At 46.8% G+C, this 27,772-nt stretch overlaps 1 long non-coding RNA gene across 5 annotated transcripts in view; it reads left to right on the top strand.

The window, feature by feature from the left end:
* LOC133052266 (uncharacterized) overlaps positions 1 to 27,772 on the top strand; it is a 462,497-nt gene that overhangs the window by 265,833 nt on the left and 168,892 nt on the right. For all 5 annotated transcript variants that reach the window (XR_009692011.1, XR_009692013.1, XR_009692010.1 and 2 more), the window contains one exon: positions 9,958 to 10,220. This is a non-coding gene — a long non-coding RNA (uncharacterized LOC133052266). The remainder of the gene's footprint in view (positions 1 to 9,957; positions 10,221 to 27,772) is intronic.

Raw genomic sequence — 27,772 nt, 5'->3', positions numbered from 1 at the left:
CAGAAGACCTGGCGGGCTGCAGTCCATGGGGTCGCAAAGACTCAGACACAACCAAGTGACTCTCTCTCACACACACACACACACACACACAGACTGTTTCTTTTCCTTCTTCCCTCTCTCCTTCCTTCCTTTTTTCTTCTCTCCCCCTCTCTGTGTATATCTCTGTCTAATCTATTTTGTAATCTATCATTTGATCTAGTCTACCATCTACCATCCAGCATAAAGAGATATGGTGACTTCTAGAGGGTCATTTTCAAGGAATACTTATGTTTTAATGGCAACTTTGTCTGAATCTGGCTTCCCTGGTGACTCAGTGAGGGGTGGGGTGCGGAATCTGCCTACAGTGTAGGAAACATGGGTTGGATCCCGAGGTGGGGAAGAATCCCTGGAGAAGGGAATGGCAGCCCACTCCAGTATTCTCGCCTGGAGAATCCCACGGACACAGGAGCCTGGCAGGCTATCGTCCATGGGGTCGCAAAGAGTCTGAGTGACTAGCACTTTCACACTTGCCGGAATCAGTAACAGCAAGTGATTTTCTATTCAATGGTTCTCCTTTTGCTTGCTACAGGTTATTGCAGACTCAAGTGTTACAGACTGAACGTGTTCCCCAGATTCTTATCTCTGTGAGTCAGGAGGAGGGTCCCCATCAGAACCAGGCCAGGCTGGTACTCTGAGAAGTAAAGTCTTATTGTTTACAAGGTGCCCATGGCATTAGACTGTGTTCTGGCAGCCTGAGCTGTGACCCCAGAGTTCTCTGTTTCTTTGAAGAAAGATGGCATGGTGGTCGTAAGAGGAAAATCTGAGTGAGTTCAGGAACAGAACATAAATGACAGAGCCCACTTAGAATATGTCTGATTAGAGATATTCCATGCGCTTCTTGTTCAAAGAAATGACGCAAGTCAAGCAGGATGATCTAAAGTGCAAGCTTGGGCTTCCCTGGTGGTCCGGTGGGTAAGGATCCGCCTGTCAATGCAGGGAACACGTGCTCCCATCCCTGGTCCTGGAAGATCCCACATGCCAAGTGGCACATAAGCCCAGGAGCCACAACTCCTGAATCTCACGCTCTCGAGAACCTGTGCTCGGCAAGATGAGAAGCCATCTCCTGAGAAGCCCGCACGCCACAAGTAGTAGCCCCTGCTGGCCACGACTAGAGAAGGCCCTGTCCAGCAACAGAGACTCAGGCATGGCCCACAAGAAAGAAATCAACTTAAATCAAAAAGTGCCCCCTGCCCCTCACCTCACCTGGAAATCTGCTCACCGGCCTGAGTGAGGTAAGAACAAACTCTTCGTGTCCTTAATCAAAAACGCAATGCCGCATTGTTTTCGCAACAATAGTGTGTTGTGACATTCCTTGCTGATGCCTTTTCCAGTCTTCCGTCTTCATGAGATAACTTTTCTTCCTTGATTCTTCTTCCAATGACGAGCTGCCTGTTACATTTCGTATGAGCGTGGCCCCTCAGCCAAGGCCAGCTGCAGTTAGGTCATCCTTGGCGTCTTCCTCTGTCGAGTGTTATGTCTCCAAACTCATCAGAGAACGGCGTCCAGTTCCAGAGGATGAGCACGCGTTCCTGGCTTCGTGTTGGCCCGAGCCTTGTCACTTCCACTTAAGGGTGATTCAACAGGCAGTTCTGGTACGTGACATCATTGAGCAGAAGTCATGTCCAAACGCTGGCCGGCAATCCTCCTGGGAAAGAGATGGATGGGAAAAAGACTTTAGATTTGGAAATGGTTCTGCTGCACAAGCTATTGCATCAAACCGCTTATTCAACCTACACCTGAGAGTCTTTGAAAGAGATTGACTCGAGTGGGCCTCGGAAGGTTATAATCAGCTATTGGCCGCAGTGTGTAACACTCTCTCTCAATTGGTGTGGACAGATACTAAGTAGAAGAAACGCCAGAGGCTGGCACAGTTTAAACATAAGTGAGCTGACGTGTTTATGCGATTCAATGGATAATATGATACAACAGATGACTTCCAAATCCTGACTTTTAAACTCTCTCCATATGTGTGGGCAGTTCGGGACGTCCAATATTTCAAGTAACCCTTCACTGACTCTTCTCGTAAGGCAAAACGTCATTCTGTGAGGTAAATTATCCATCTGTCTCTCTCTCGATAAACTTTGGTTTTGTTCCCCTGTGTTTAATTTCCTCGAGGAAGAGCCGCTTCAGAAATTAGCTTGATTTTATTAAACTCAAAATTACTTCCCATGTTGGAAGGATCACAGCTTTTTCTGTATATGGCAAAGAGGCGAAAATCTTTCCTTGTGTAAAGAACTGTAATTTGAAAGATGATTACATTGATGCTATTAGATCAGTCATCCGAGTAATGCAGCTTGCAGATCCTACATCGAAATCCCTCGCTATGGGCCCACTGTCATGCGTCCAGTTGGAACACATGCACGTGCATTTGTTTATATGTGCACATGATGTTATCTGTGAAAATATGGTTGGTGATTGGTGATGATCTCATAAATGCTCAGAACTTTTCCGCACAGAGTATAACACTCTCGTTGGGATTAGACATATGGAGATACTGCCCTATCCTACTGCCCTAGGGTTTACAGGCCCTATCCACTGGTCAGTGTGAAGAACTCACATGCTTGGTTTATTCAGACCGAAAGAGGGGAAGACGCCTGAACTGGCCAGCTGGCACAAATTATACTTGGAGCAACATTTCTCTCCTGCTCATCCAAACAAAATAGGCCCACACAGATCATTCGTTCGTTGTTTTACTGTGTCCATCAAGATCTATTCTAGTACCGGACTCACTGAGAAACACCCTTCACGGGTGTCTTGAGATTTGTAGGTTGCTGAATTTTTCATTCTGTCTTTTTCGAATCTCTTTCAGGCTCTGCCTGAAGTTGTTCTCTTGAGGTGGATATTTCACTGTTCTTGTTTAGGATTTAAATCCCGTAGTTTCATTAGGGGCTCACAGTTTTCTCTAAGACTTTTGGCACGGATCTCAAATAGCATAAAATCAGTTGGTTTCCAAAAACAGGTGTTTGTTGTTGTTGAGCAGTCGCTAAGTTGTGTCTGACTCTTTGTGACCCCATGGACTGCAGCACTCCAGGCTCCTCTGTCCTTCACCATCTTCTGGAGCTTGCTCAGATTTGTGTCCATTGAGTTGATGGTGCTATCTGACCATCTCATCCTCTGTCATACCCTCTCCTCCTGCCCTCAATCTTTCCCAGCATCAGGGTCTTTTCCAGTGAGTCAGTTCTTCACATCAGGTGGCCAAAGGATTGGAGTTTCAGCTTCAGCATCAGTCCTTCCAATGGATATTCAGGACTGGTTTCTTTTAAGATGGACTGGTTGGATCTCCTTGCAGTCTAAGGGGACTCTCAAGAGTCTTCTCCAACACCACAGTTCCAAAGCATCATTTCTTCGGTGCTCAACCTTCTTTATGGGCATAAATACATACATATTCTGTCTAAGTCTTCCCTGTTAAGTTACATCTATGTCTGTATGCATGTATCTCTGCTCAAAGAAATACTTAAAACAAAATACTGGGTCACTTGTGTTTAAATACTTGCAAACGGCTTTATTGTAAGTGTGACTTGATTACATTATCTTCACTAAATATCCTGGTAAGGCTCAATTCTGGCACGGATTGGGTCTAGGATCACCAGACATAGACCTGACACACTCACACTACACGGATTTTATACTGTCTATATTTTGTGCAAATGTGGACTTGCCAAAATTATTAAAAAAAACACACACACAACAGCACCTCTCTCCCCTGCTTCATGCTTTCAGGGACTTGCCATCACATATAGGGCAAACCTCAGGTGGCTTTGGGCTTCCTTCCTGGCTCAGATGGTGAAGAATGGTACCTACAATGCAGGAAACCTGGGTTCAGCCCCTGGGTTGGCAAGATTCCCCTGGAGAAGAATAGCTACCCCCAGTGTTCTTGCCTGGAGAACTCCATGGACAGAGGAGGCTGGCGGGCTGCAGTCCATAGGGTTGCAGAGAGTCGGACACGACTGAGCAACTAAGACTTCACATCAGGCATGTGGGTATTGTGTGAGTTTTGAGAATCAGGAAAGCCTGTTGTGTGGTCTTGCTTCTGCAGCATCCCTGTTCCCATCTCGCCCCCCACCCCCTCATACTATGTCTCATGTCAGTTTCACCCTCAGAATCCCAAGCACTAGATGGAAATAACCATCCACTGGAAGGCTCCTGGGATGTGTGAATCAGGTTATTTCCTGTCTGTGCAATCCCGTTCCTATTCCTTTCTTGGCGAGACCCTACGAAACACAGACGCCCAATCCCCTGGCCCTGTCTAGGAGCCTCTGAGCCAAGTCACTCTCCCCTCTGACTTCCCGGAATATCTCATACCTCGACATATCAGTGCATCTGTCCCTCCTTATTAACAGCTGTTCACGGCAGGGCCGGAATTTCAGGTAGACTTACACCTTGGGGTCTGTGCCTGCAGGTCTGTTGTTGTTGTTCTGTGGCTCAGTCGTGTTGGACTCTTGCGACCCCATGGACTGTAGCCCACCAGGCTCCTCTGTCCATGGGATCTCCCCAGTTCCTCCTTCAAGGAATCTTCCCCACCCAGGGGTTGAACCCGCGTCTCCTGTATTGGCCGGCGGGTTCTTTACCGCTGAGCCACCAGGCTGCATTTCCATTGGTACTGTGTCAAAATCAGCTGAACGATATGCTTGATTGAATCGTCCAGCTGCAAACCGTACGAACTGGAAGAGAAGTCAGTGGTGCTGACTTCTCACGTGGAAGTTTGCCTGCCATGAAATAACGCCCAAATAGATCGTAATCACATTAGATCTGTCATGCTTTAATTTCGATTAACCCCCTATATTGCACTGAGTGTTATGCGGTTGAACGGTAATGAAATCCAAAAAAAGCTACATGCTGTATTATAGCTTTAGGTTTTTTTTTTTTTTTAAATACAAATATATATAAAGTTATAACTATACCCACGGGCAGGGCTCTTGCATGAGTCATGGGTCTTATCAGCAACTGGCCAGTGGCCGTGATCTGAGGGACTCACAGAACAGTCTCCACAAAGAATACATTTTCCCTGTGTAATGGGATTCCCACCAACAGTTTTGATGCTTTCTGAGTCCATACCTGGCTTCTTGGAAAATTCACCCAGCCATCGTGACCTTATTAAACAGAGTCAGAAGCTGAAAGCGTGGGGTGCCGTTCAGGACTTTTGGACGAAAGAATTTTTCACTTTGTTTTTTTTTTTTTTAAATACTGTGGACTAAGTCCATAAACTGGCAGATTGCTGGGACGCTTAAAACGGAGACCTGTGAAAGCAGAGGTGCTGGAGTTCGACGGGAAGGCCCCTTCCATCGTGAGCACACAGGGTATGAGATGGGTGGATGGCGGTCCTTGTGGGTGGTGGCCAGCATGGCAACTCACCCGGATGCCTTTGGGTGATCATGGAGACGACTCTCTGCAACCCTGTGCGTCCTTCATATACAACATGGAAAACCACCAGCTGCAGACCTGCCTCTTGATTTTCCCTGCATCAGAGAGAGAGTCACGGAGTTGTCTAAGGCAGGCACTCCCAGAAAATGTTGTTTTCTGGGAGTGGGGGGAAAAAAAAATCTTACTATGTTGTGTATAAAGCACAGAATAATACAGAAAATAAATAGATACAAGGATATTCGTGGTATTAGAATTTCATTTTTTCTTAAACTCCCTAACTATCCCTTCCCCCATTCTTCCCCCCCTGGTGACCATCAGGTTATTACAGAGTATTGAGCAGAGTTCCCTGGGCTGTCCAGCAGGTCCTTGCTGGTTCTCCATGGTAAATACAGCCGTGTGTCCATGTCCATCCCAGACTCCCTGACTGTCCCTTCCCCCATCCTTCCCCCTGGTGACCATCAGGTTATTACAGAGTATTGAGCAGAGTTCCCTGTGCTGTTCAGCAGGTCCTTGCTGGTTCTCCATGTTAAATCCAGCAGTGTGTCCATGTCCATCCCAGATTCCCTGACTGTCCCTTCCCCCATCCTTCCCCCTGACCATAAGGTTATTACAGAGTATTGAGCAGAGTTCCCTGTGCTGTCCAGCAGGTCCTTTCTGGTTCTCCATGGTAAATACAGCAGTGTGTCCATGTCCATCCCAGACTCCCTGACTATCCCTTCCCCCGTCCTTCCCCCTGGTGACCATAAGGTTATTATAGAGTATTGAGCAGAGTTCCCTGTGCTGTCCAGCAGGTCCTTGCTGGTTCTCCATGGTAAATACAGCAGTGTGTCCATGTCCATCCCAGACTCCCTGACTGTCCCTTCCCCCATCCTTCCCCCTGGTGACCATCAGGTTATTACAGAGTATTGAGCAGAGTTCCCTGGGCTGTCCAGCAGGTCCCTGCTGGTTCTCCATGTGAAATACAGCAGTGTGTCCATGTCCATCCTAAACTCCCTGTCTTCCCCGCTTCTGTTCCCGCAGGAGCTGTAAGTTCATTCTCTATGTCTGTGACCTTGTTTCTGTTTCAGAAAGAAGTTCGCTTGTATCATTTCTTTTTAGACTGCTTGGGTAACGGCTGTCATACGATATTTCACCTTCTCTGTCTAACCTACTTCAATCAGTGTGACAATGTCTCGGTCCATCCATCTTGCTGCAGATGGCTTCATTTCCTTCTTTTTGTATGGCTCAGTAATATTCCCTTGTGTATATATGTACCACATCTCCTTTATCCATTTCTCTGTCGATGACCATTTAGGGTGCATCCATGTCCTGGCTATTGTGAATAGCTCTGCAGTGAACATTGGGGTGTGTGTATGTTTTTGAATCATGTTCCCCCTCCCATGGATATATGCCCAGGAGTGGGATTGGAAGACTATAGTCAATCATGGGGTGTTGATTAGGGGGAAAAAAAAAAAGTTTCAGAAATCTCCTTAGAGGGTCACAATGGAAAAAAACCTTTTCTTTGCTGGATGATAAATAGCGGGGTGGGGCAAGGCTTGATGGCAGAGAAGAGGAGGTAAGGGGGAGACAGCCATCTGCTGGGAGCGGTTCGACTGATGGAGAAACTAGAGAGAAGGCAGTATGTGTGCTGCCCTCCTAGAATGAGCACGGAGCCAGTGGAGCGTGCAGTTCTGAACTAACGTAGACGAGGACATTTTTGTCTATCTTCTCGCTCTCTCCACGGGTAACCTCTCAAGGACCTTTTCCCAACCCTTGAAGACGTCTTGACCGTGTTGCAGACTTCCCACACATTGGCAGTTATGGGATCAAGTCCTCATTTTTGTGATGAAGTCTCGCTTGTCTCGTGTGGCAACGTCCCTCCCGCTTTCGTGTTTGGGTGCAACCCCGAGTGTCTCTTGTTCCTGCAGCCGGTGACCACGGGGCGTGCAGAGGGAAGGGTGTGGGATTTCACTCTTCTCTCTGCCTGCATCTTTTCCAAGTTGGCCTTTTGCAGGTGGGGAGCAGGAAAGGGAGAAAGGATTTTATTTATTTATTCAGTGCTCTTGGTTTGGATACAGACATGTACCTCTGCATTAAATAAAGTATTAGTTATGAGGGGGAGAAACTCCCCCATTTCGATATGTAAAATTGTCCATTCGCTCTTTTTTTAATGATTTAGGCCAACTGACCTCACTATGAATTTTCAAGTCCGGTTTTTGGGAACCTTCATTTTGTTACCAGGAAGTGTTTCAGCCCGTGGGCAGGGGCCTATAGATTCTACATTGCTGTAATAAAATTGTTCAACTAGAGCCCAGCCAAGTAAACCTCCTTTAAAAATTATTCGTTCTGACACACGCATGCATGCTAAGTCACTTCAGTCGTGTCCGACTCTGTGCGACCCCGTGGACCGTAGCGCATCAGGCTCCTCTGTCCTCGGGATTCTCTAGGCAAGAATATTGGAGTGGGTTGCCATTTCCTTCTCTGACACGTAGGGTATGTCTTCCTCGGGGAAAATAAAAGTGTTGTCTGTTGTGTCCTGCAAAGGAAGTTAGGGCCCCATTCTAAACTAGCCCACCCTGTTCTACCGGGCGTGCGGAAGGTCGGGTTTGGAGTCTCCGATCTTGGAACTCCAGTTCCATACGCTGTCCCTTTTAGGCAGCCCTCCCTTTAAGAGCCCAGCTCCTCCCAGCCTGACTCTCAGATCTCTTCTGAGCCCTCCGCCCCAGCAGTACCCAATGTAACCCTCCCGTGTGTTACACAAAACTTGCCTTGACAACAACCCGCTCTCTCCTAGCCACCACTTATCTGCCGTTTGCCAAGCAGCCTTTAAGCTTCTTCACAGAGGGTGTTTGTATTTTACTCCCGGCTTCTTCCAGAAAAGCCACTGTGTTCCCCGGTTGGCAGCAGGACCTCTGAGAGGCCCCGGGTGGGCGCCTCCGATTGCAGACGGAGGACAGCTGAGCGCCGTTGTAGGCATGCGGTCAGGGAGGGGACTGCAGTCCCCCTGGCGTTGCTCACCTCCCACCACAGCCTGGAGTTCTTTCTTTGAGGGAGCACTTGCTCCCAGAGGCTCCGTTTGGGTCATCTTGTGGCTCAGCTGGTAAAGAATCTGCCTGCAATGCCGGAGACCTGGGTTTGATCCCTGGGTTGGGAAGATCCCCTGGAAAGGGGATAGGCTACCCACTCCACTCTTCTTGGGCTTCCCTGGCGGCTCAGCTGGTAAAGAGTCCACCTGCAATGTGGGACACCTGGGTTCCCTCCCTGGGTTGGGAAGATCCTTGGAGAAGGGATAGGCTACCCACTCCGGTATTCTGGTCTGGAGAATTCCATGGACTGTGTAGTCCATGGGGTCGCCAAGAGTCAGACACGACTGAGAGACTTTCACTTTCAGGCCTTTCCCAGTGAGACGCAAATCCACAGAGGGAGCCTGTGCATCTCGCTGGGAGAGGGGTTGGGGTAATAAGATGACACGTGTATGCCCTTTCTTTCTTCTCAGTGACTTGTTCCATAGGAAACTCTGTTTTGTATTTCTGCAAGTAAAGACAGCCTGCAAAAAAAAAAAACTCTTAATTTTGAGGAGGTAGAAATGAATTGTTACAGATGGAAAAAAGAAAAAAAGAGACATTGTCTTTAGAGAAAAAGACATTTTACTTCCAAATAAAAACTGATTCTCCTTTTCCTAATGAAAAAGAGGAAAAAAATGTAGACACAACAACCAAACTGCCACCATCAACCTCACTTACCCTCGGGGAACACCTTCCAGGGCCTCGATCGTGGTGGACACACAGCCAAAGAGCCGTGTCTGATTACAGCGGGAGGGAGGGCTTAGCGGACCCTCAGCATTCTCCTCAAGAGTCCTCACTAATCACATCCGGTTTCTTTGAGATCATGATATGGGAGAGGCCACGCTCGGAGAGACCCGACCGACCATGTGGTGGACATGCTGCAGCTCAGACGGGTTCTTAAATGGACACGTTGAATTAGACAGACGCTGCCTGAAATTGTTCTCATTAGGAACCTGCCAAGCTTGCCTGTTGATGGGATATAGGGGTTATCAAAATTTCACTGAAGTGTTTATTTCTTTAATGAGGAGTGTGTGTGTCTGTGTGTACCGTTATTCAATTTTTTAATCTCTCCGATGTTATGGCAGAGGGCATTGCCTCTGTTGGATTGCATCACCGACTCGATGGACATGAGTTCGGTGTTGGGTGGCATCACTGACTCGATGGATGTGAGTGTGAGCAAGGTCCGGGAGTTGGTGACGGACAGGGAAGCCTGGCGGTGCTGCAGTCTGTGGGGTCACAAAGAGTCGGACACGACTGAGCGAGTGAACTGAACTGATTGCCTCTGTATTGCAAACCATTCCCATTGGCAGATTGTCTGCTAATTAGTGGGTCATCTTCCAGGGGCAGTATTCAAAGAGATATACATCTCCATTTGAAGGGAAAAAAAAGCTCTTCAGGGACTCTACATCAGAGACTAAGAAAACAAGAGATATAAAGTAAAAAATAAAAACAAACAAACAAAAAAACGAGATGTAAACTACTGCTGAGGCTTTGTCCCTCTCCTGTTTTGCAGGTATTCTGGCTCTGACAGGGTCTTCCTCCCCCCAGCTCTCTGGAAAATTTCACATTCCGGGCACCTCCTCTTCGGACAAGGGTGTCTTGTGTCTTCGAGTCCAGTTGGAGAGCCTGGCAGGCAAACAACACGGGCTATTCAGTCCCGGAGCCGCTTTACACATGCACGGCCGAAGCCAAGGCCAAGGCGTCGTCATCGTCCCAGACGTGCTGGTTCACAGGCAGCCTGGCGCAGTTCAGACGCGGCGATCGGGTCCGCGAAAGGTAGGATGTGGACACGTGTTTCCCATCAGTACGTCCGCCCCTGCTCACACTGCTACCTCTCTGGTTGCCGTTCCATCATCCAGATGGATGTTTCATAGGAGGATGTGTGATTTGGTCCAGCTGGAGCTCTCCCGGGGGGCCAGCGGTGGCGTCACCTGCCTGGGTGGTCCCACTGGGTCTCAGCTGGGGCTGGGGCCACTGCCAAGCTTGACACAGACCCTCTTCACTGACTCCCAGGCCCCCCAGGCGGCCTCCCTGGACTGGCACAACCCCCCGCCTCCCCCCCCCCGCCGCCCCTCCGATTGCAGAAGAAACTCTAGAACTCTGCTGTGATGGCCAGCCAGAGATTTTTTCAATAGCCATTATGCCCTGAGCAATGGCCCGTCTTCACAAGAGTTCTTTGAGACTGTGGTTAAAGGTGCCAGAGAGATACCCCTTTCAGTGGCCATGTAGATCAAAGCTACATAGATGACGCTGATTTGAGGTGGATCGTGGGGACCAGGAACAACGTGGAGTAGAAGAGGGTGGGTGCTGAGGCTGAGTGAGTGGGGAATAACAGGTGGGTTCTGATCCCTGAGTCGGGAAGACCCCGTGGAGAAGGGATAGGCTACCCACTCCAGTATTCTTGGGCTTCGCTGGTGGCCCAGCTGGTAAAGAATCCGCCTGCAAGGTGGGAGACCTGGGTTCGATCCCTGGGTTGGGAAGATTCCCCTGGAGAAGGGAAAGGCTACCCACTCCAGGATTCTGGCCTGGAGAATCCCATGGACTGTATAAGTCTGTGTGGTCACAAAGGGTCAGACACGACTGAGCGACTTTCTCTTTCTCTTTCACTTTCTGTCCAGGAGGCAGGAGTTGGTCCAGGCACAGGGCCGTCTTCGGGGCCTCGGAGCTTAGATGCCTGGAGGTCTGCTTTTTTTTTTTTTTTTTTTTGGCTGCACAGTGTAGCATATAGGATCTCAGTTCCCCGATCAGGGCTCGAACTCACATCCCCTGCATTGGAAGCACAGAGTCTCAACTACTGGACGGCCAGGGAATGCCCCCAGAATCCCCCAGGGCTGCTTTTACAAAAACTGAGCCTTCATCCGGCCTCCACTGCCCAAAGTAGAGAAAACAAAAGTCACATCTAAAGCCTGACCCACACTCAGTCGTTTCTTCTTTCCCAGCCTATTTATGAAAGTGAAAGTCTCTCAGTCATGTCCCACTCTTTTCGACCTCATGGACGATACAGTCCATGGAATTCTCCAGGCCAGAATACTGGAGTGGGTAGCATTTCCCTTCTCCAGGGGGATCTTCCCAACCCAGGGATCAAACCCTGGTCTCCCACACTGCAGGCAGATTCTTTATCAGCTGAGCCACAAGGGAAGCCCAAACATGGGTAGCCTATCCCTTCTCCAGTGGTTCTTTAGTTATCTCTATTTTGCCCTTTTCCTTTGTTCCAACAACAGTGTCACCTTTATTCTATTTAAATTGTACCTTAGAATTTAGCGCCAGACGTAAGACTCGTAGGATCATGAAATTAAATAGTAAGTTATCCAAGTTGATTTTCCATTACGTCTTAACCTGTACTTGGAATGCAATTTTAAATACGTTCTCCTTCCCAAAAGTTATCAGAAAATTTATCATTTACCCATCCTGATGGTAGGTAATTTATGAGTGAAAGTGCAGGTCGCTCCGTCGTGTCTGACTCTCTGCGACCCCATGGACTCTACACTCCATGGAATTCTCCAGGCCAGAATACTGGAGTGGGTAGCTGTTCCCACCTTCAGGGGATCTTCCCAACCCAGGAAGGGAACCCAGGTCTCCCACACTGCAGGTGGATTCCTTACCAGCTGAGCCGCCAGGGAAGCCCAAGAATACTGGAGTTTGGCGTGTAGGGTCTAGTTCCCCGACCAGGGATGGAACCTGGCCCAGCTTTATTGGGAGCACGGAGTCTTAGCCCCTGGACCACTGGGGACGTCCTTAGTTCTGCCTGTTTAATTCCTATCAACAAAACCAAAAGAAGAAGACGCAACTCCTAACCGACATCTGAGTTTTTCACGGCACCAAAATCCACGTGCTATGCCTGCTCTGCAAGGCTCAGTACGGTTTCCTATAAAGAGTCAGGAAGGCAGCACATCAGGCCTTGTGACCTGATTTCAACCGCTCAACTCTGCTGGCCTAGCAAGTAAGCATTCAGAGATCTGTGACATGTAAGTAGATGCGTGTGCCTCTGTTCCAGTAAAACTTTATTTATAACACTAGGTGGGATTCCATGTATCCCTAATGGATGGTTATCCATTCCCTACATGATACCATAATTTTTCTCCAACAAAATACACGTTTTTGTCCCCTTCGGATCTGTCCATATTTTCCATCTTTGCCTCATGCTGCTGTGTGGAGAGTGGGTCTTACCCCCGCCCCCCCCACCCCCCAGTGATGTTCCTTATAAACCCCCAAATATGAAACTACCTTTAAAAGTTTCTGCTGTCAGCATCCTCCCTGGAAAGGTTAGTCTTTTTTTCCTAATTAGTTTTTAATTGGAGGATAATTGCTTTGCAATGTTTTGGTGGTTTCTGCCCTAGGACAAGCTGAATCAGCCATCTTATGTCAGAAATGTATCATCCTGTTCCAAATTGCCTCTTAAACAGACTGTGTTGTGGTTTTATTCGGGTAAGAGGGGGCCTCCAGGCGTGGTTCTGGGAGAGATCAGAGAGCTGGCGAGCTCCTGAAAATATGTGTTTATTGCAAACGCACAGTGAGCTAGTTAGTCATGTCCAGGATTCAGAACAGAAAGAGGCTACTGTTGGAGCAGAGATTCTCTCAGGAAAAGATGAAAGAGGTTTTGTGTCTGTAGCCACTAAGAAAGAGAGAAGCCGTCAGTCTTGTCTGCAGCTATCGTGATGGAAAGAGCGAGGTACGCAGCTCCTTTTGATGTGAATAAACACAGTTTTGTAGACTTCCATAATTCAGGGAGGTGTTCGGATTAGCCCATTTTCAGCTCATAGGTTGTGCATGATGAGATTCAAGCTTTCGCTGCAAGGTAAACCTCCTTCTCCTCCAGGATGACAGGAAGTGGCCGACAAGGCTCATTGTGAACCGTGTTTGTCTGTGTATCAGCGTTGTGTCTCCTCCAAGGGCAGGAGAATGTTCTTCTGCTCGATGATGTTGTAGACACCTATGATGAAACATGAGGGGACCTGATTCTGCAAATCAGATTTAGATGTGAAATCAGAAAGTCCAGGCAGAACTAGTCCCGTTACCGTGTGTGTCCAAAAGTGGAACGTCTTACTGGGTTCCTGATTTTTTTCCTTCAGTTGATCCTAATTGGTATCAAATAACCGTTGTTATTTCTTTCAGTTGGCTCATTTAGTTTAACACCCACTGCTGAGAACCAAGTGTTCTCTGAGGCAGTGGTCGGTAACCTTTTTGATATCAAGGACTGGTTTCGTGGAAGACAGTTTTTTCACAGGCTGGGGAGAGGAAGATGGTTTGGGGATGATTCAAGCACGTTACATTTATTGTGCCCGTTATTTGTATTATCACTAAAACAGCTCAACCTCAGATCATCAGGCGTTAGGTCTTGGAGACTGCGGACCCCTGCTCTATGGCATGCAAACACCTATTCATTAAATTCAGTTACGCCACAGTGACCCTTGCTGCTCTTGTTCATTCACTTAAGTCGTGTCCTGCTCTCTGCGACCCCATGGACAGCAGCGCACCAGGCTCCTCTGTCCTTCACTACCTCCCGGAGTTTGTTCAAACTCATGTCCATTGAGGCAGTGATGCCATCCAGCCATCTTACCTTCTGTCCCCCACTTCTCCTCCTGCCTTCAATCTTTCCCAGCATCAGGGTGTTTTCCATCAAGTCAGCTCTTCGCATCAGGTGGCCAAAGTATTGGAGCTTCCGCATGAGTCCTTCCACTGAATATCGATGGTTGATTTTCTTTAGGATGGACTGGTTTGATCTCCTTGCCGTCCAAGGGATTCTCAAGAGTCTTCTCCAACACCACAGTTCCAAAACATCAATTCCTAGGCACTCAGCTTTCTTTTATAGTCCAACTCTCACATCCATACATGACTACTGGAAAAACTATAGCTTTGACGAGATGGACCTTTGTCGGCAGAGTGATGTCTCTGCTTTTTAATATGCTGTCTAGGTTGGTCATAGCTTTTCTTCCAAGGAGCAAGCGTGTTTTAATTTCATGGCTGCAGCCACCATCTGCAGTGATTTTGGAGCCCAAGAAAATAAATTGCTCGAGGTCACTGATTTGACTCAAACAATTCAACTTTGTGAACCTAGATCTGTAAACTTTTATCATAGTGAAGAGAATTCCTGGGCCTGCATCACAGATCTTGGCGTGTCAGACAACAGTGAAAACCCAGGGAAGCAAAGAGCTCTGTGCTGCTGGTCCAGAAGAGTTGATTAAAGAGTTGATTTCAAGGAGGCTGAAGTCGCTATTGGAAAGTGTATCAGTTAGCTGTCGCCGTGTAACAAGTTAACCACACGCGGAATTGCTTCAAACATGCTTGTGACCTCGTAGTTTCTGTGGGTCCAGAGTCTGGACGTGACCTGGCTGGGTCCTCTGCTGGGGTCTCGCGTGGCTCCAGTCAAGGTATGCGCTGGGCTGTGTTGTCATCTGGAAGCTTGAGTGGAGAAGGAGCCACTTCTGAGCTCCCGCCAGCTGTTGGAGGGAATCCAATTCCTTGTGCTTGTAGCGTTCATGGTAGAACTGATAGGGTAGACGGAAGCGTGCAGGGAACCTCGTGGTGTGACCTCAGAAAGAACGCTGCTCACCACTCTTTCGGTGAGCAGATGATGGGGGGAGAGTTGGAGTTACTGCTTCAGCCCCAGAATTTGTGGTAATTTGTTGCTCAGCAGGAGACCTCACAGACATAAGAACCAGGGTGAAAACGAAAAGCAGTTGGTGGTGAAAATAGGAACACGTAACGGGATCTGTGTCGATGTGATTTACATAAACATGAAACACACAGGAAAGTACAGCTTTCATAAAGCCAGATGAGCAAATAGCACACGTGAAACATACTACAGATCGTGAACAGGACGGGAGAGAGAACTGGGCTGAGCAGTAGTGATGGAAGGGGACATAGGATAAAGAGCAGAGCATCTTCACGTGGACCACTGGTGAGGAGACCCCGTGGTCTGACCCGTGTGGGATATAATTTACTCAGCCTTCCCCAGCAGGGCTCCCCTGGTAGCTCAGCTGGTAAAGAATCTGCCTGCAGTGCAGCAGACCCCGGTTCCATTCCTGGGTCGGGAAGATCCCCTGCAGAAGGGAAAGGCTACCCACTCCGGCATTCTTCGGCTTCCCTTGTGGCTCAGCTGGTAAAGAATCCACCTGCAATGCGGGAGACCTGGGTTTGTTCCCCGGGGTTGGGAAGATCCCCTGGAGAAGGGAGCGGCTACCCACTCCAGTATTCTGGCCTGGAGAATTCCACGGACTGTATAGTCCACTGGGTCGCAAAGAATCAGACACGACTGAACGACTTTCACTTCCCCAACAGAGACTCAAAAGGGGGGAAGGGACTGTATTTTAAAATATCAGGTAACGTATTTTTCCAAAAGGTCGTCAAAATAAAGGTAAACAGACAGAAGTATCTTCCCTTGTAGATGGACTTAAGCTGTGAGAATAGACTTGTTTTGGTGACCAGAATCTTTGTTATATGGAATGTTGCTGACCCTGGAAATTTATATTTTAAAAAATCGACACCAACTGGTTTGCCTTCTCTCTACTCATCAACCCAAGCTGACAGCGCCATGCTTCTCACAGCTGGGTGGTAACTTTCCACACGGTTAAACGTACTCTTTGTCTCCAATTTCAGTATATGTGCTGCCGAAGCAAGCACACGTACTGTTTCTCTCATGCCGAAGCTATCTCGATTCCTTCACTGTTAGTCTGGGCGGGAAGGAGCACAGAGAAGCAATTTCCCTTGTAAAGCTGAGAGTTACCAAAAAAATTTAATATATTTGACTAGCAAGGAGATGAACTTCTCATCAGAAATTCCAGACTTGGAAACCAAGTCCTATGTCCAGGCTTTATCATCCTTACACGTTAACGTCACTGCTGCTGAATGTGTTGATACATTTGTTGTGTCCAATGAGGCTCCTCGCCTTCTGCTGCATGGAGGGAAAACGTCTGAAGAGGGAAACTTGGTCAGAATCCTAATTTCGTGATGGGTACGTTCTTCAAGTAGGCTACTCAGGCTTCTTGCTTTCAGCTGGCACTGACTTCCCAGGCACTGTGATCCCTGATGTTGAGTTGACAGTCTTTAGGACATCTCATCTCTGGAAGAGAATTGATAAAAGTAGGGGAAGAACTCCTCCTGTGTTTCTTCTTCACTCACAGAAGCTCAGATGCCATGAGTCTACTTGAATGGTCCTAAATCCTTTTTGTATAGACCTCTCAGCAAAGACCACCCCTCCCAAAAATGTTGCTCAGTCGTGTCTGACTCTTTGTGACCCCAAGCACTATACCGTCCATGGAATTCCCCAGGCCAGAAGACTGGAGTGGATAGCCCTTCTCCAGGGGATCTTCCCAACCCAGGGATTGAACCCAAGTTTCCCAGGTTACAGGTGGATTCTTTTCCAGCATAGCCACCAGGGAAGTCCAGGAATACTGGGGTGAGCAGCCTGTCCCTTCTCCAGGGGATCTTCCTGACCCAGGAGTTGAACCAGGGTCTCCTGCATTACCGGCAGATTCCTTACCAACTGAGCTATCAGGGAAGGCCTGATATCTCTCTGTATATACATCATGTCTATAGAGGTCAGTACTATCCATGGGTTCAGGCATCCGCTGTGACTTTTAGAAAGCATCCTGTCTGGATAAAGAGGGGACTAGGTAATGAATACGACCGCCACTTGAAAAGCTTACACGTCCATGGTTTGGGCCAGAGACTTTTCCAAGACTAGACCAGTGTGGAGTTTCCTTAGCTTGGCCCAAGCAGGGAACATAGGAAGGGTGGTCTGTCTAGGGAATTGGGTCGAAATGAAGGAATTGCCCAGGATAGGGTTTAATGGATGTGAGAGTTGTGTGTGTGGGGGGGGGTGGGGTGGGGGGCGGGGGAGGGGGGTTCAGGTAGAGCTACCTGGTTGATAAGTTGAAGCATGCACCTGGAAATCAGAATAAAGTCCCAAATAAAGGTGGAAATCAGTCACGTGTAGGAAGGGGTAAGAGAGGGGTGTCACAGACAGCCTTTGCTGGCTTCCTCCCGGGCCAAACGTCTGGTTCACTGGGGGGGTCTCTAGGGCGATGGCTCCCTCCCTGGAACAGTTGCTCCGTCTACACCCCTCAGGCAGTTAGGGGAAGGTGGGGGGTTCTTCCTGAGTCTTCTGGGTGTTTATTGTCCTCAGTCCAGTTCAGCTCAGTTCAGCCGCTCAGTCACATCTGACTCTTGTGACCCCATGGACTGCAGCACGCCAGGCCTCCCTGTCCATCACCAACTCCCGGAGCTTGCTCAAACTCCTGTCCATCGAGTCGGTGACGCCATCCAGCCATCTCATCCTCTGTCGTCCCCTTCTCCTCCTGCCTTCAATCTTTCCCAGCATCAGGGTCTTTTCCAGTGAGTCACTTCTTCACATCAGGTGGCCAAAGTATTGGAGTTTTAGCTTCAGCATCAGTCCCTGCAATTAATATTCAGGACTGATTTTCTTTAGGGTGGACTGGTTGGATCTCCTTGCAGTCCAAGGGACTCTCAAGAGTTCTCCAGGACTACAGTTCAAAAGCATCCATCTTCAACACTCAGCTTTCTTTATGGTTCAACAGTCACATCCATACATGACCACTGGAAAAACCATAGCCGTGACTAGACCGACCTTTGTTGGCAAAGTAGTGTCCCTGCTTTTTAATATGCTGTCTAGGTCCTCACCCAGTAATAATTCCCAGGCTACAGAGATGCTCTGGGGTGGCCAGCTCTGCCTGCCTTATCTGGAAGGAGTGAACTGACTGTCTGCCCCATGGAGTCAGACAGCTGTGGCTTTATCCAGCCGTGCCTCTGGCTGCTGGGGACACCGGGGAACTTCCTAAGCTCCTCTCAGCCCGATTTTCCTCATCTGGGATACAGGGCTATAAAGGAGAATTCACTTAGTGTATTACTCACTGTGGTTGGCCCCTTGCCTGGCGCATGGGAGCAGTCAAGGACGCACACTTGCCCAGCTGGATCGGGCATCACCCACTCTGCCTTCCTATTTCAGCTAGCTCCCAGGCTGAGAACATGAGCCCACACGTACGCCAGACTTAGTGCTCTGTTTTGGCCCTTCACTCCTGGAGTGAAGTCAAGTGAAAGTTGCTCAGTCGTGTCCGACTCTTTGCGACCCCATGGACTGTATAGGCCATGGGATTCTCCAGGCCAGAATCCTGGAGTGGGTAGCCGTTCCCTTCTCCTGGGGGGATCTTCCCGAGCCAGGGATCGAACCCAGGTCTTCCGCCTTGCAGGCGGGTTCTTTACCAGCTGAGCCGCAAGGGAAGCAACAGGAATCCTGGAGTGGGTAGCCGTTCCCTTCTCCAGCAGATCTTCCCGACCCGGGAATCGAACCAGGGTCTCCTGCATTGCAGGTGGATTCATTACCGACTGAGCTGTCAGGGAAGCCGTTCGACATCCTAGTGGTTTATCTCAGTGATGTTGCTGTCTACAGGGGCCCCGAGTGTGGTGTAATAATGCTCTCTGATATCCCTAAACACAAGTTAACAGTCTCGGTCTGAGTATAATACATTAAGAAAAATAACTGCATGCATGCTTAGAGTTAGTAAGACAGAATCACAGGTCAATTGAAATATTGATTTTTCAGTACTATTTATTCCTTGGAGTGACATGCATAAATGTAGGTGTAGGGAAAGGAGATTTTTTCTTTTTTTTAATCATGAGCAGGCTTATTTTACTAAGTGATTTTTTAAAAGACATATCCTTGTTCCTGGTACAGCGACTGTGTTAAATTAAACACCATTAATTTCTTCAGTTTGTCAAAAACGGTGTGTAAACAAATAGTTTTGTTCTGGGTTTAACCAAGTTAAAGGTGTCCTTTGCTAGACTTATGAGGCTCTACAAAACAGTAATTATCTTTTGCGTGTGCAATCCATATAGATATACCCGCAATCATTTGAAGGAATTTAAAGATTTATCAAAATGTATACTTTGCATCTAATGCGTGAGGTGCCTTTTCTGTGTTGCAGTTCTCATAGTTTCATTCATCTTAGAAGGGTAGCATGTTTTGCTCCCTGTAAAGATGTTGTTTACATGAGTGATGTTGTCTTCTTGTAGTTCCTCAATTCATGTACAGCTCAGTAAATGCTATAGACTCTTAGAGATATGTATGCTTTCAGCAGCTTCCCTGGTGGCTGAGATGGTGAAGAATCTGCCTGCACTTCAGGAGACCTGGGTTCCATCCCTGGGTCGGGAAGATCCCCTGGAGAAGGAAATGGCAACCCACTCCAGGATTCTTGCCTGGAGAATCCCATGGACAGAGGAGCCTGGTGGGCTACAGTCCAAGGGGTCGCAAAGAGTCAGACACAACCAAGTGACTAACAGGTTCACTTTCTTTTCATGCTTCCAGCAAGTTAAAAAGTCCAGTTAGAACATGCCTGTGAAAGCAATGCTGTCTGTCTCCCAAGTTCTGCACCCTTAAAAATCACCTGATGCAAAGAGCTGACTCATTGAAAAAGACCCTGATGCTGGGAAAAGATTGAAGGCGGGAGGAGAATGGGATGACAGAGGATGAGATGGTTGGATGGCATCACTGACTCCATGGACATGGGTCTGGGTGGACTCCGGGAGTTGGTGATGGACAGGGAGGCCTGGCGTGCTGCAGTCCATGGGGTCACAAAGAGTCAGACACAACTGAGTGACTGAACTGACTGATTGGTACCTCTGGGCTCACAGAGCGTTCTCTTTTGAGACCTATTTTTTCTCATTTATTTTCTGAAAATATTTATGTATGTATGTATTTATTTGGGTGTACTGGCTCATAGCTGTGGTATGCACAATATTCAATCTTGGTTAGTAAATGCAAGATCTTTCATTGTGGCTGGGCCACCAGCAAAGTCTCTTTAATTTTTAAATGACGCATTAGCTAGAAATCATCTGAAATTATTAATGTCTGTGTTGACTGGGCTTCCCTGGTGTCTCAGATGGTAAAGGATCTGTCTGCAACGTGGGAGACCCAGGTTCAGTCTCTGGGTTGGAAAATTCCCCTGAAGAAGGGATAGAAAAATTCATTTCATGAGAGAAAGTATGTCCTTTTGATTACATATATAAAGAAACTTAAAAAAAAAAAAAAAAAAAACCTCAATTCTTTAATTCTTTGTTCCGAATCCCAAGGGTGATCAAAGGCCTGTAGGTGGAAAAAAATGTTATTTGTAACAAAAGATGAGAAGGAAAAACTGCTTTTATTTGAGACATCTTTAAATTTTGTATGGTAATTGTTACCGTTACTATTCATTCCCTTTCTTTTTCTGACCTAACAGTTGGTTCTGCTTTCGGACTTCTGTGTCTGGGAAATTCTGAAATGCTTGCAAGTGACCCCCCCTCACCCCCAATACACACACAGAGGGCCACATCTTGATAATTACTTTGGAGAAGAAAACCATTGCATCTGAAGCATTTTGTCATCGTTTACACACTAGGGTATCCTTCCAGCGAATCCATGTTAATGATGTCTGAGGGTCTCATTTGCTCCCATTTCTGACCTTGGAAACAAGTCCGCTGACTTCTTGGCTTGACCTCTTGTCATCCGTGACTTAGAGGAGAAGAAAATAGATGAAATTATTTTCCCCAGCTAAGATGTCCATTTTCTGTAACTGCACATTGGCGACATGAAACTTGTTGAGTTTTAACCGTAACCTCAGGTTGAATGCCCACAAGCCTTTGGAATGACCCATGCCTACCTCCTAAACTGGCCGTGTTCATATTCTTTTCCTTTATGCCTTGTTAGAGGATGTTGAATAGAGTTCTCTGTGGTATACAGTAGGAACAGGTCGTTTATCCAGAGGATGGCTTTTTAAGCTTGAGACTGCCGGCGAGACAATGTCTCTGCGCACTTGTGAGTGTTGTCCGTTGCCCCTCCCACCCCTAAACAGGAAGGAGGTGGCAGTGTTGGCCTTGTCTCCTCTCTGACGGGTCGTCAAGGAGATGCTAATGTTGCTCTGGGGACCGTACTACCAGACGGGGCGTCCCTGCCCCCCTGGGTGACCACTGCCCCCCGAGGGTGGTGGGTGGAGGGTCAGAAAGGACCGAGGTCCGCAGGTTTACACGATCTCCATCACCTCCTGCTGCTAGTCTGCGTACTGCCGCTGAGAACAGACTTGTTCATGTCTTTCCCAAGGCCCTTGACTCTGTCGCCACGGACATCCAAAGTCCGCTCCACCATAAGTTAAGATGGTAAGGTCTGGCCAGCCCTCTCCATTTGCAGCTGGTTATCTTTCCTCCTCGCGTAAGATAATGGTCTCATCTGGACAGGTGAGCAAATTCACACAGGACCGCTTGCTAAAGGGGAAAAAAAAAGTCTATCGCTTGGGCAATTTATTTATCTATACTATAAGTTGTTAAAAGATTGTTAAAAGTCACATCTACTAATTTCAGTCATCTTCATAATGTCTTTCAGAAAGGTGAACCAGTGTGAGACATTGTGGGCAGATTCTTTACTACCTGAGCCACAAGGGAAACCCATTCAACATCAAAGGTCATGTTAGATATTTTTAACCCATAAGCCAGAAGAGTGTCCGAAGTATTCAAATATTCTTTAGCCATTAAGATAAAATCCATTGGAAAAGTTTTCCATGAAAATGAAAGATGGTAAAAAGAGGGGAGCTGGTACATTTACGTCTGATTCTGTGTTGAGAAAGTACGACTCCTAAGGTTCATTTCTGTTGTTTTTCTTTCACCAGCCTCCGGGCGAAAAATACAATGGGTTCAACAAAGCCCCGCGCAATGCTCAATGAATTTCATGTTTTGGGAATCTTAGCCAGAAAGAGGAATTTAAGCGGAACCACTTGAGGGTAAAACACTTCAACTCTGATAAACCAAAAGCAGTTGATGAACCATCATGATAGAAGAGACAATTTGAAATTCTGTCAAAGTCAATGAACTTCTGTATAGAAATTGTAACATAGCACGTTTCAAGTGCTCCAGGGGTTAAAAAGTCAGCATCCTTGCTAGAAAAAGCAATGATGTCCATCTACACATAGCCATCAGAACTTCTAGGGAGGGGAAGCAGGAAACACTTAAAAAGTGTTTTCTCGCTTAAACATGAAGCTTATTCTTAAGAACTTGGGAGGTATGTCCTAGAAATGATTTATTTCTGAAACCTTTGTGAATTATTACGAAGATCAAAAGCCGATGTGACTCCTTCTCTCTTCTTTACATAACAGAAGAGGTTCTTTATTGTTAAAGCTGTATTTTAAAAAAAAAAATAGAATGTAGGGAACAGAAGAGAAGTGTTAATTATAGGTGCTTTTTCAAATTTTTTCTTTTTTTTTGCAATCTTATGAGTAATAGTTTCTAGATCCTTTTGATTAGTAGAAAGGCACAGTATCAGCTTTTTCTTTTTTTTTTTTTTTTAGTACAGTGGCTCAGAACCTCCTTCCTTCCTTTGTTTTTTACCATTAACAAAACTCTATCAAAATTTTTTAAACAGCTACAACTAAAAGATTAAAGGAAACGGAAAAAATAGCAAATGGATCTTTCACGGCAATAGGTATAAGTGAGCCCTCACCACAAGAAAAATAATTTGTAACTATGTGCTGGTTAATATTAACTGGACTTATGGTGGTGATCTTTTTTGCAGTATGTACAGATAGCAAATCATGTTGTGCACCTGAAATGAATATAATGTCATATTTCAATTAAAAATAAGTATAAATGAGATTATCTGCCCATTAGAAACAAAAGATTATCACCCTTAAATACACATACATACAACTTAGAAAGATTATAGCGAGTAGAATTTGCAACCACCATCATATTCCATCACCAACAATAAAATGGGAAATCAAAGACAAAAAATATTATAGAAAGTAAAAAAAAAAAAAAAAGGCACTGAAAATTTTAAGTAAAATATATTACAATCTGTGTCTTAACTGTTGAGTGAAAAAAAAAAAAAAAACCCAAAATGCAGAATTTATCTAGAATAAATTAGTTGTAGCTAGCTGCAACATGCCCAGAAGAAATTAAATGATTTTTAATAAATACGGAAAAGAAAAAAAAATGTGAGGCATATTCAACTGAAGTTGTTAGAAAAAGTAGTTAAAAATAGAACTAGTGCATTCCCTCAGATTTCCTATGAACCTTAACTCTGAAAGCACCATGTGAGTTAAAAATTTAAAAAATATAAAACTAATAATGAAAAGAACAAAAATGAAATTGAACATTAGAAAACAGACAAACAATAAAACATAAACCCACTAACCCTTGATGAAAATGAGTAAAATCAAGTTAGGAGATGATAAAATTTAAAAGTTGGTGATACCACAAATCCAAAATTTGAAATAAAATTTGAAATAAGATTTTTTTGGTTGGACTTACAATGATCCACTCCAGTATTCTTGGGCTTCCTTGGTGACTCAGCTGGTAAAGAATCTGCCTGCAACGTGGGAGACCTGGCTGGGTTTGATCCCTGGGTCGGGAAGATCCCCTGGAGAAGGGAAAAGCTACCCACGTCAGTATCCTGATCTGGAGAATTCCATGGACTGTATAGTCCATGGGGTGGCCAAGAGTCGGACACGACTGAGCGACTTTCACTTTCACTTACAATTGAAAGAGCGTGAAGCCACAATATTCAAGGAAGCTTTTCCTGGATGTTAAGACCCCTGAAACGCCATGACTGGACAGCCTTTGACAGGAAAGAAAATGAATGTATTGAGAGAGAAAGCTGTTTATAGAAGGTCCCACCCTCAGCCTCTCCTCTTGCCTTCGTTCCGCCCAGCCCACCCATTGTGAGTACAACTTTTATTAGTTTCTTTCCGTAAATGTCAACAAGCACTCGGTCTCTCTGTCCACATCCACATGAAAAGACCTGATGCTTTTGTTTTCTACAGAGACACAGTATTTCACTGTGTGGCTTATTAGAGTTTGCTCAACAAGTCCTGTTTAACGGAAATTGTTTCCAGTCATTTGCAAATTCCAGATGTGGCCTGGATTGTAGCCACTGGGTGGAATGTGGCAAATCAGACATCGATGAGAGCTTCCTTTGAAAAGTAACATCTGTTTTTCCCGGTGTCTCTAGTTAGGTTGTGAGGAACTTCTCAAGTGGTGCTCGTGGTAAAGAAACCGCTTGCCAATGTAGGAGTCAGAAGAGATCTGGGTTCAGTCCCTGGGTCGGGAAGATTTCCTGGAGGAGGGCATGGCAACCCTCTCCAGTATTCTTGCCTGGAGAACCCCCGTGGACAGAGGAGCCTGGTGGAATATAGCCCATGGGGTCGCAAAGAGTCGGATGCAACTGAAGCGACCTAGCTCGCCAGCACACAGGTTAGGTGTGGGAGCGCTGAGTATAGTCTATCAGCGGCTTTGGATTTTAAAACCATGTCTGAACTTTTTTTCATCCATTCATGAGTACACATGCTCGCTTCCAACTTTTCAGCATGTGTCATTTCTACCCCCGGGAACCGCAGAAATAGTCGTCGCATATAAACACAAATAAAGCTACGCTAATCCATCAGTGTTTGACAGGGAGTTTGTTGTTAATAAATGCCTTTGATGATTTTTAAATCCTTGCCAGCTGTTTAGAAATAATTGAGGCTGTGAAACCTGGAACAGTGTTTCCAGTTCCCAAGCAAACGGAATCTTAATTGCTGGTGTGTAAATTTCTCCCACTGTTATTTTTAGACACCAATATCCTGAAGCAAATTAGCACATGTAGAACCATCTCAATCCATTTTAGAAACAGGAAATGTCTATAGTCCACACTTTCCATTGAAGTCTTGGGTTACTAATTTGAACTCAAGTGCGTCTTTGAATTTCTTGAGATCTGGGCCAGATGAAGCATCCTCGGATGTATTTAATCCCAGGGGTTTTCCCGCTGAATACACCAGTGTGGGTGTGTCTGCCATCTGCGGTTATGTCCTTCTGGTCAAGCCTGGTCCATCGTGATCAGTGTATTCCCTTATCCTATACTGGTTATTGGTTATTCAGTATTTGAAGCCGCTTCGACCGTTAGAACTGTTCTCAAATAAACCTTGCAAACTGGCCCAGGTACCCCCTCTGAGTCCAGAATAAATACGGATCTGGCAGTTCACGTTCCCCCAGGAACCAAGACAGAAAAGCCTTTTGCGAATTCGGTGACTCATCAGAGAGGGCAGCTTTTTACACAGCGATGTCCATTTAGACCAAATGGAGGAAGTTTACCATCCCACACAAGCCATAAAACGGACTTGTGAGATACAAATCTCTTCATACCCGTTGTTAAGCCCAGGGCGGTAACCTCACTGGAATTAGAAAAGTCAGGCTCTGACAAAGAAAGCGCTCCAGCTTGAGTATGATTCAAAACAAACGGTGCAGGTCAGCGGGAAGCTTTCTCGGGGACTGTTTTTCCCTGTGCCAACCCCCTGGAAGACCCAAATTCCCCCTGCCTCTCCCAACACAAGCAAGCTTTAGCTGACGTTGATACTTACTCTACCATCATGAATCTTCTTTTCAAAATAACTATCAGATTTAAATGATGGATGTCCTAATCCTTTTTGTCATTGCCTCTGAATGTTCATGGCCAATATGTGCAGACAGTCTACTCTGCTTCAGAAGCTTTTCTCATTGTGGGCAAACCCAGGTAGTGTGGCATCTTACCCTGATACGTCGGCTCTGGAAACGTCCCAGGAGCAGAGAGGATATGTGGACCCTAGACAGAATCTTCCATTCTCCACTGTGCCTGTGGTTTGGGGAAAAGTCCCGGAGGTTAAAGAAAAGCAGAAATAGCAATGCGTCATGTTATCGATACATGTATAATACTGCACGTCTCTGTCATCAGGAATTATTAATACCTCCTGTCGGTCACTGCCTTCTGGTATTTGCCGGTCGTATGCAGCATGAAGTGGATGGGGCCAGACAGACGTGGTGCTGTTCGGGGCCAAGCCCTCCCCTTCCCCAGGTGACTGAGGGCAGACCCCCCCCGGGCCGGCGGGCAGAACCTGTGAGCCTTGAGTTCCCCAAGTGCAGAGGGCAGACGTGTGCGGTTGAAAAATCAACATCACACATCAGGCCTTGAACAAAGTTCAGATGCCACCCACATGCTTTCTGTTTGGACTCAGCTCTCTAGACTGCCCTAAAAATACATGATTATTTCTCTTCTTGGTCCCCTTTGATTTATGATTTTGACTCGTCTTTTTTTTTTTTTTTTTTTTGAAATGTATCTGGAACAACATTTAAGACACCTGGCACTGTGTGTGTGTGTGACTTGTTAAGTCACCTCCGACTCTTTGCAACCTCATGGACTGCAGCCCTCCAGGCTCCTCGGTCCATGGGATTCTCCAGGCAAGAACACTGGAGTGGGTTGCCCTGCACCCCACCCCCTCCAGGGGATCTTCCCCACCCAGGGATTGAACGTGGGTCTCCTGTACCGCAGACCGATTGTTGACCGTCCGAGCCGCCAGGGAACCCCACCTGGCAGTATGCAGCCCTATAAAAAGAATGAGGGTAAAACGTCCACAGCAGTGCGAGGCGCGTGGATGGAGAAGTATCAGGGAAAGGGGCGTTACGGGAGCGCAGCTGCAGAACTGACCCGCCGCTCCCAGGATGGATGGCAAGCAGAGAGACGCCAGGACTTCACGGTGATGGTTTTCTGATGAGATGGTGGTGCCCACGGTACCCGCTGGAAGACACCCGTGTAGCTCCGGGTCCGAGTGGCATTGATGACACACGCTGACTTTGGAAGCGACCGATTCCTTAATTTTTGGTTGCGCTGGGTCTCGGTTGCTGTGCACAGACTTTCTCTAGCCGTGGCGAGCAGGGGGCTTCTCTCTGCTTGTGGTGCTTGGGTTTCTCATTGCGGTGGCTTCTCTAGTTGCAGAGCATGGGCTCCAGGCACGCAGGCTTCAGGAGTTGTGAGCTTCAGCTGTTCAGCAGCATGTGCAGTCTTCCGGGACCAGGAATCGAACCAGTGTCCCCTGCACTCGCTGGCGGATTCCTCTTCACTCTACCAACCGGGGCAGCCTGGCACATACCGCTGTGTAAACTGTGAAGACAGGGGTGTCAGTGATAGCTTTTGAAAACGAAAACAGTATAGGAACTTCCTCCGTGGCCCACTGGTTAAAACTTCGCCTTCCAATCCAGTGGCTGCAGGTTTGATCCCTGGTTGGGGACGTAAGATCCCACCTTCCTTGTGGTGGAAAAAAAACTCAAACACAAGCAGTATTGTTATAGCTTCAATAAAGACTTTAAAAATCATTCATATAAAAAAAAATCCTATACAAAAAGAATGACATCCCTTATTTATTGTAACAGTGACATCCCTTATATGTGGAATCTAAAATGGAATTTTACAAATGAACTTACAAAACAGAAAGAGACTGTCAGACTTAGAGAATGAACTTGTGGTTATTAGAGGGATGGATGGAGGAAGGGATAGTCAGGGAGTCTGG

The sequence above is a fragment of the Dama dama genome, chromosome X, assembly GCF_033118175.1.
Source record: "Dama dama isolate Ldn47 chromosome X, ASM3311817v1, whole genome shotgun sequence".
Lineage (NCBI taxonomy): Eukaryota > Metazoa > Chordata > Mammalia > Artiodactyla > Cervidae > Dama > Dama dama.
Note: the sequence above shows the minus strand (reverse complement) of the source record. Positions and strands in the feature narration are given on the sequence as shown.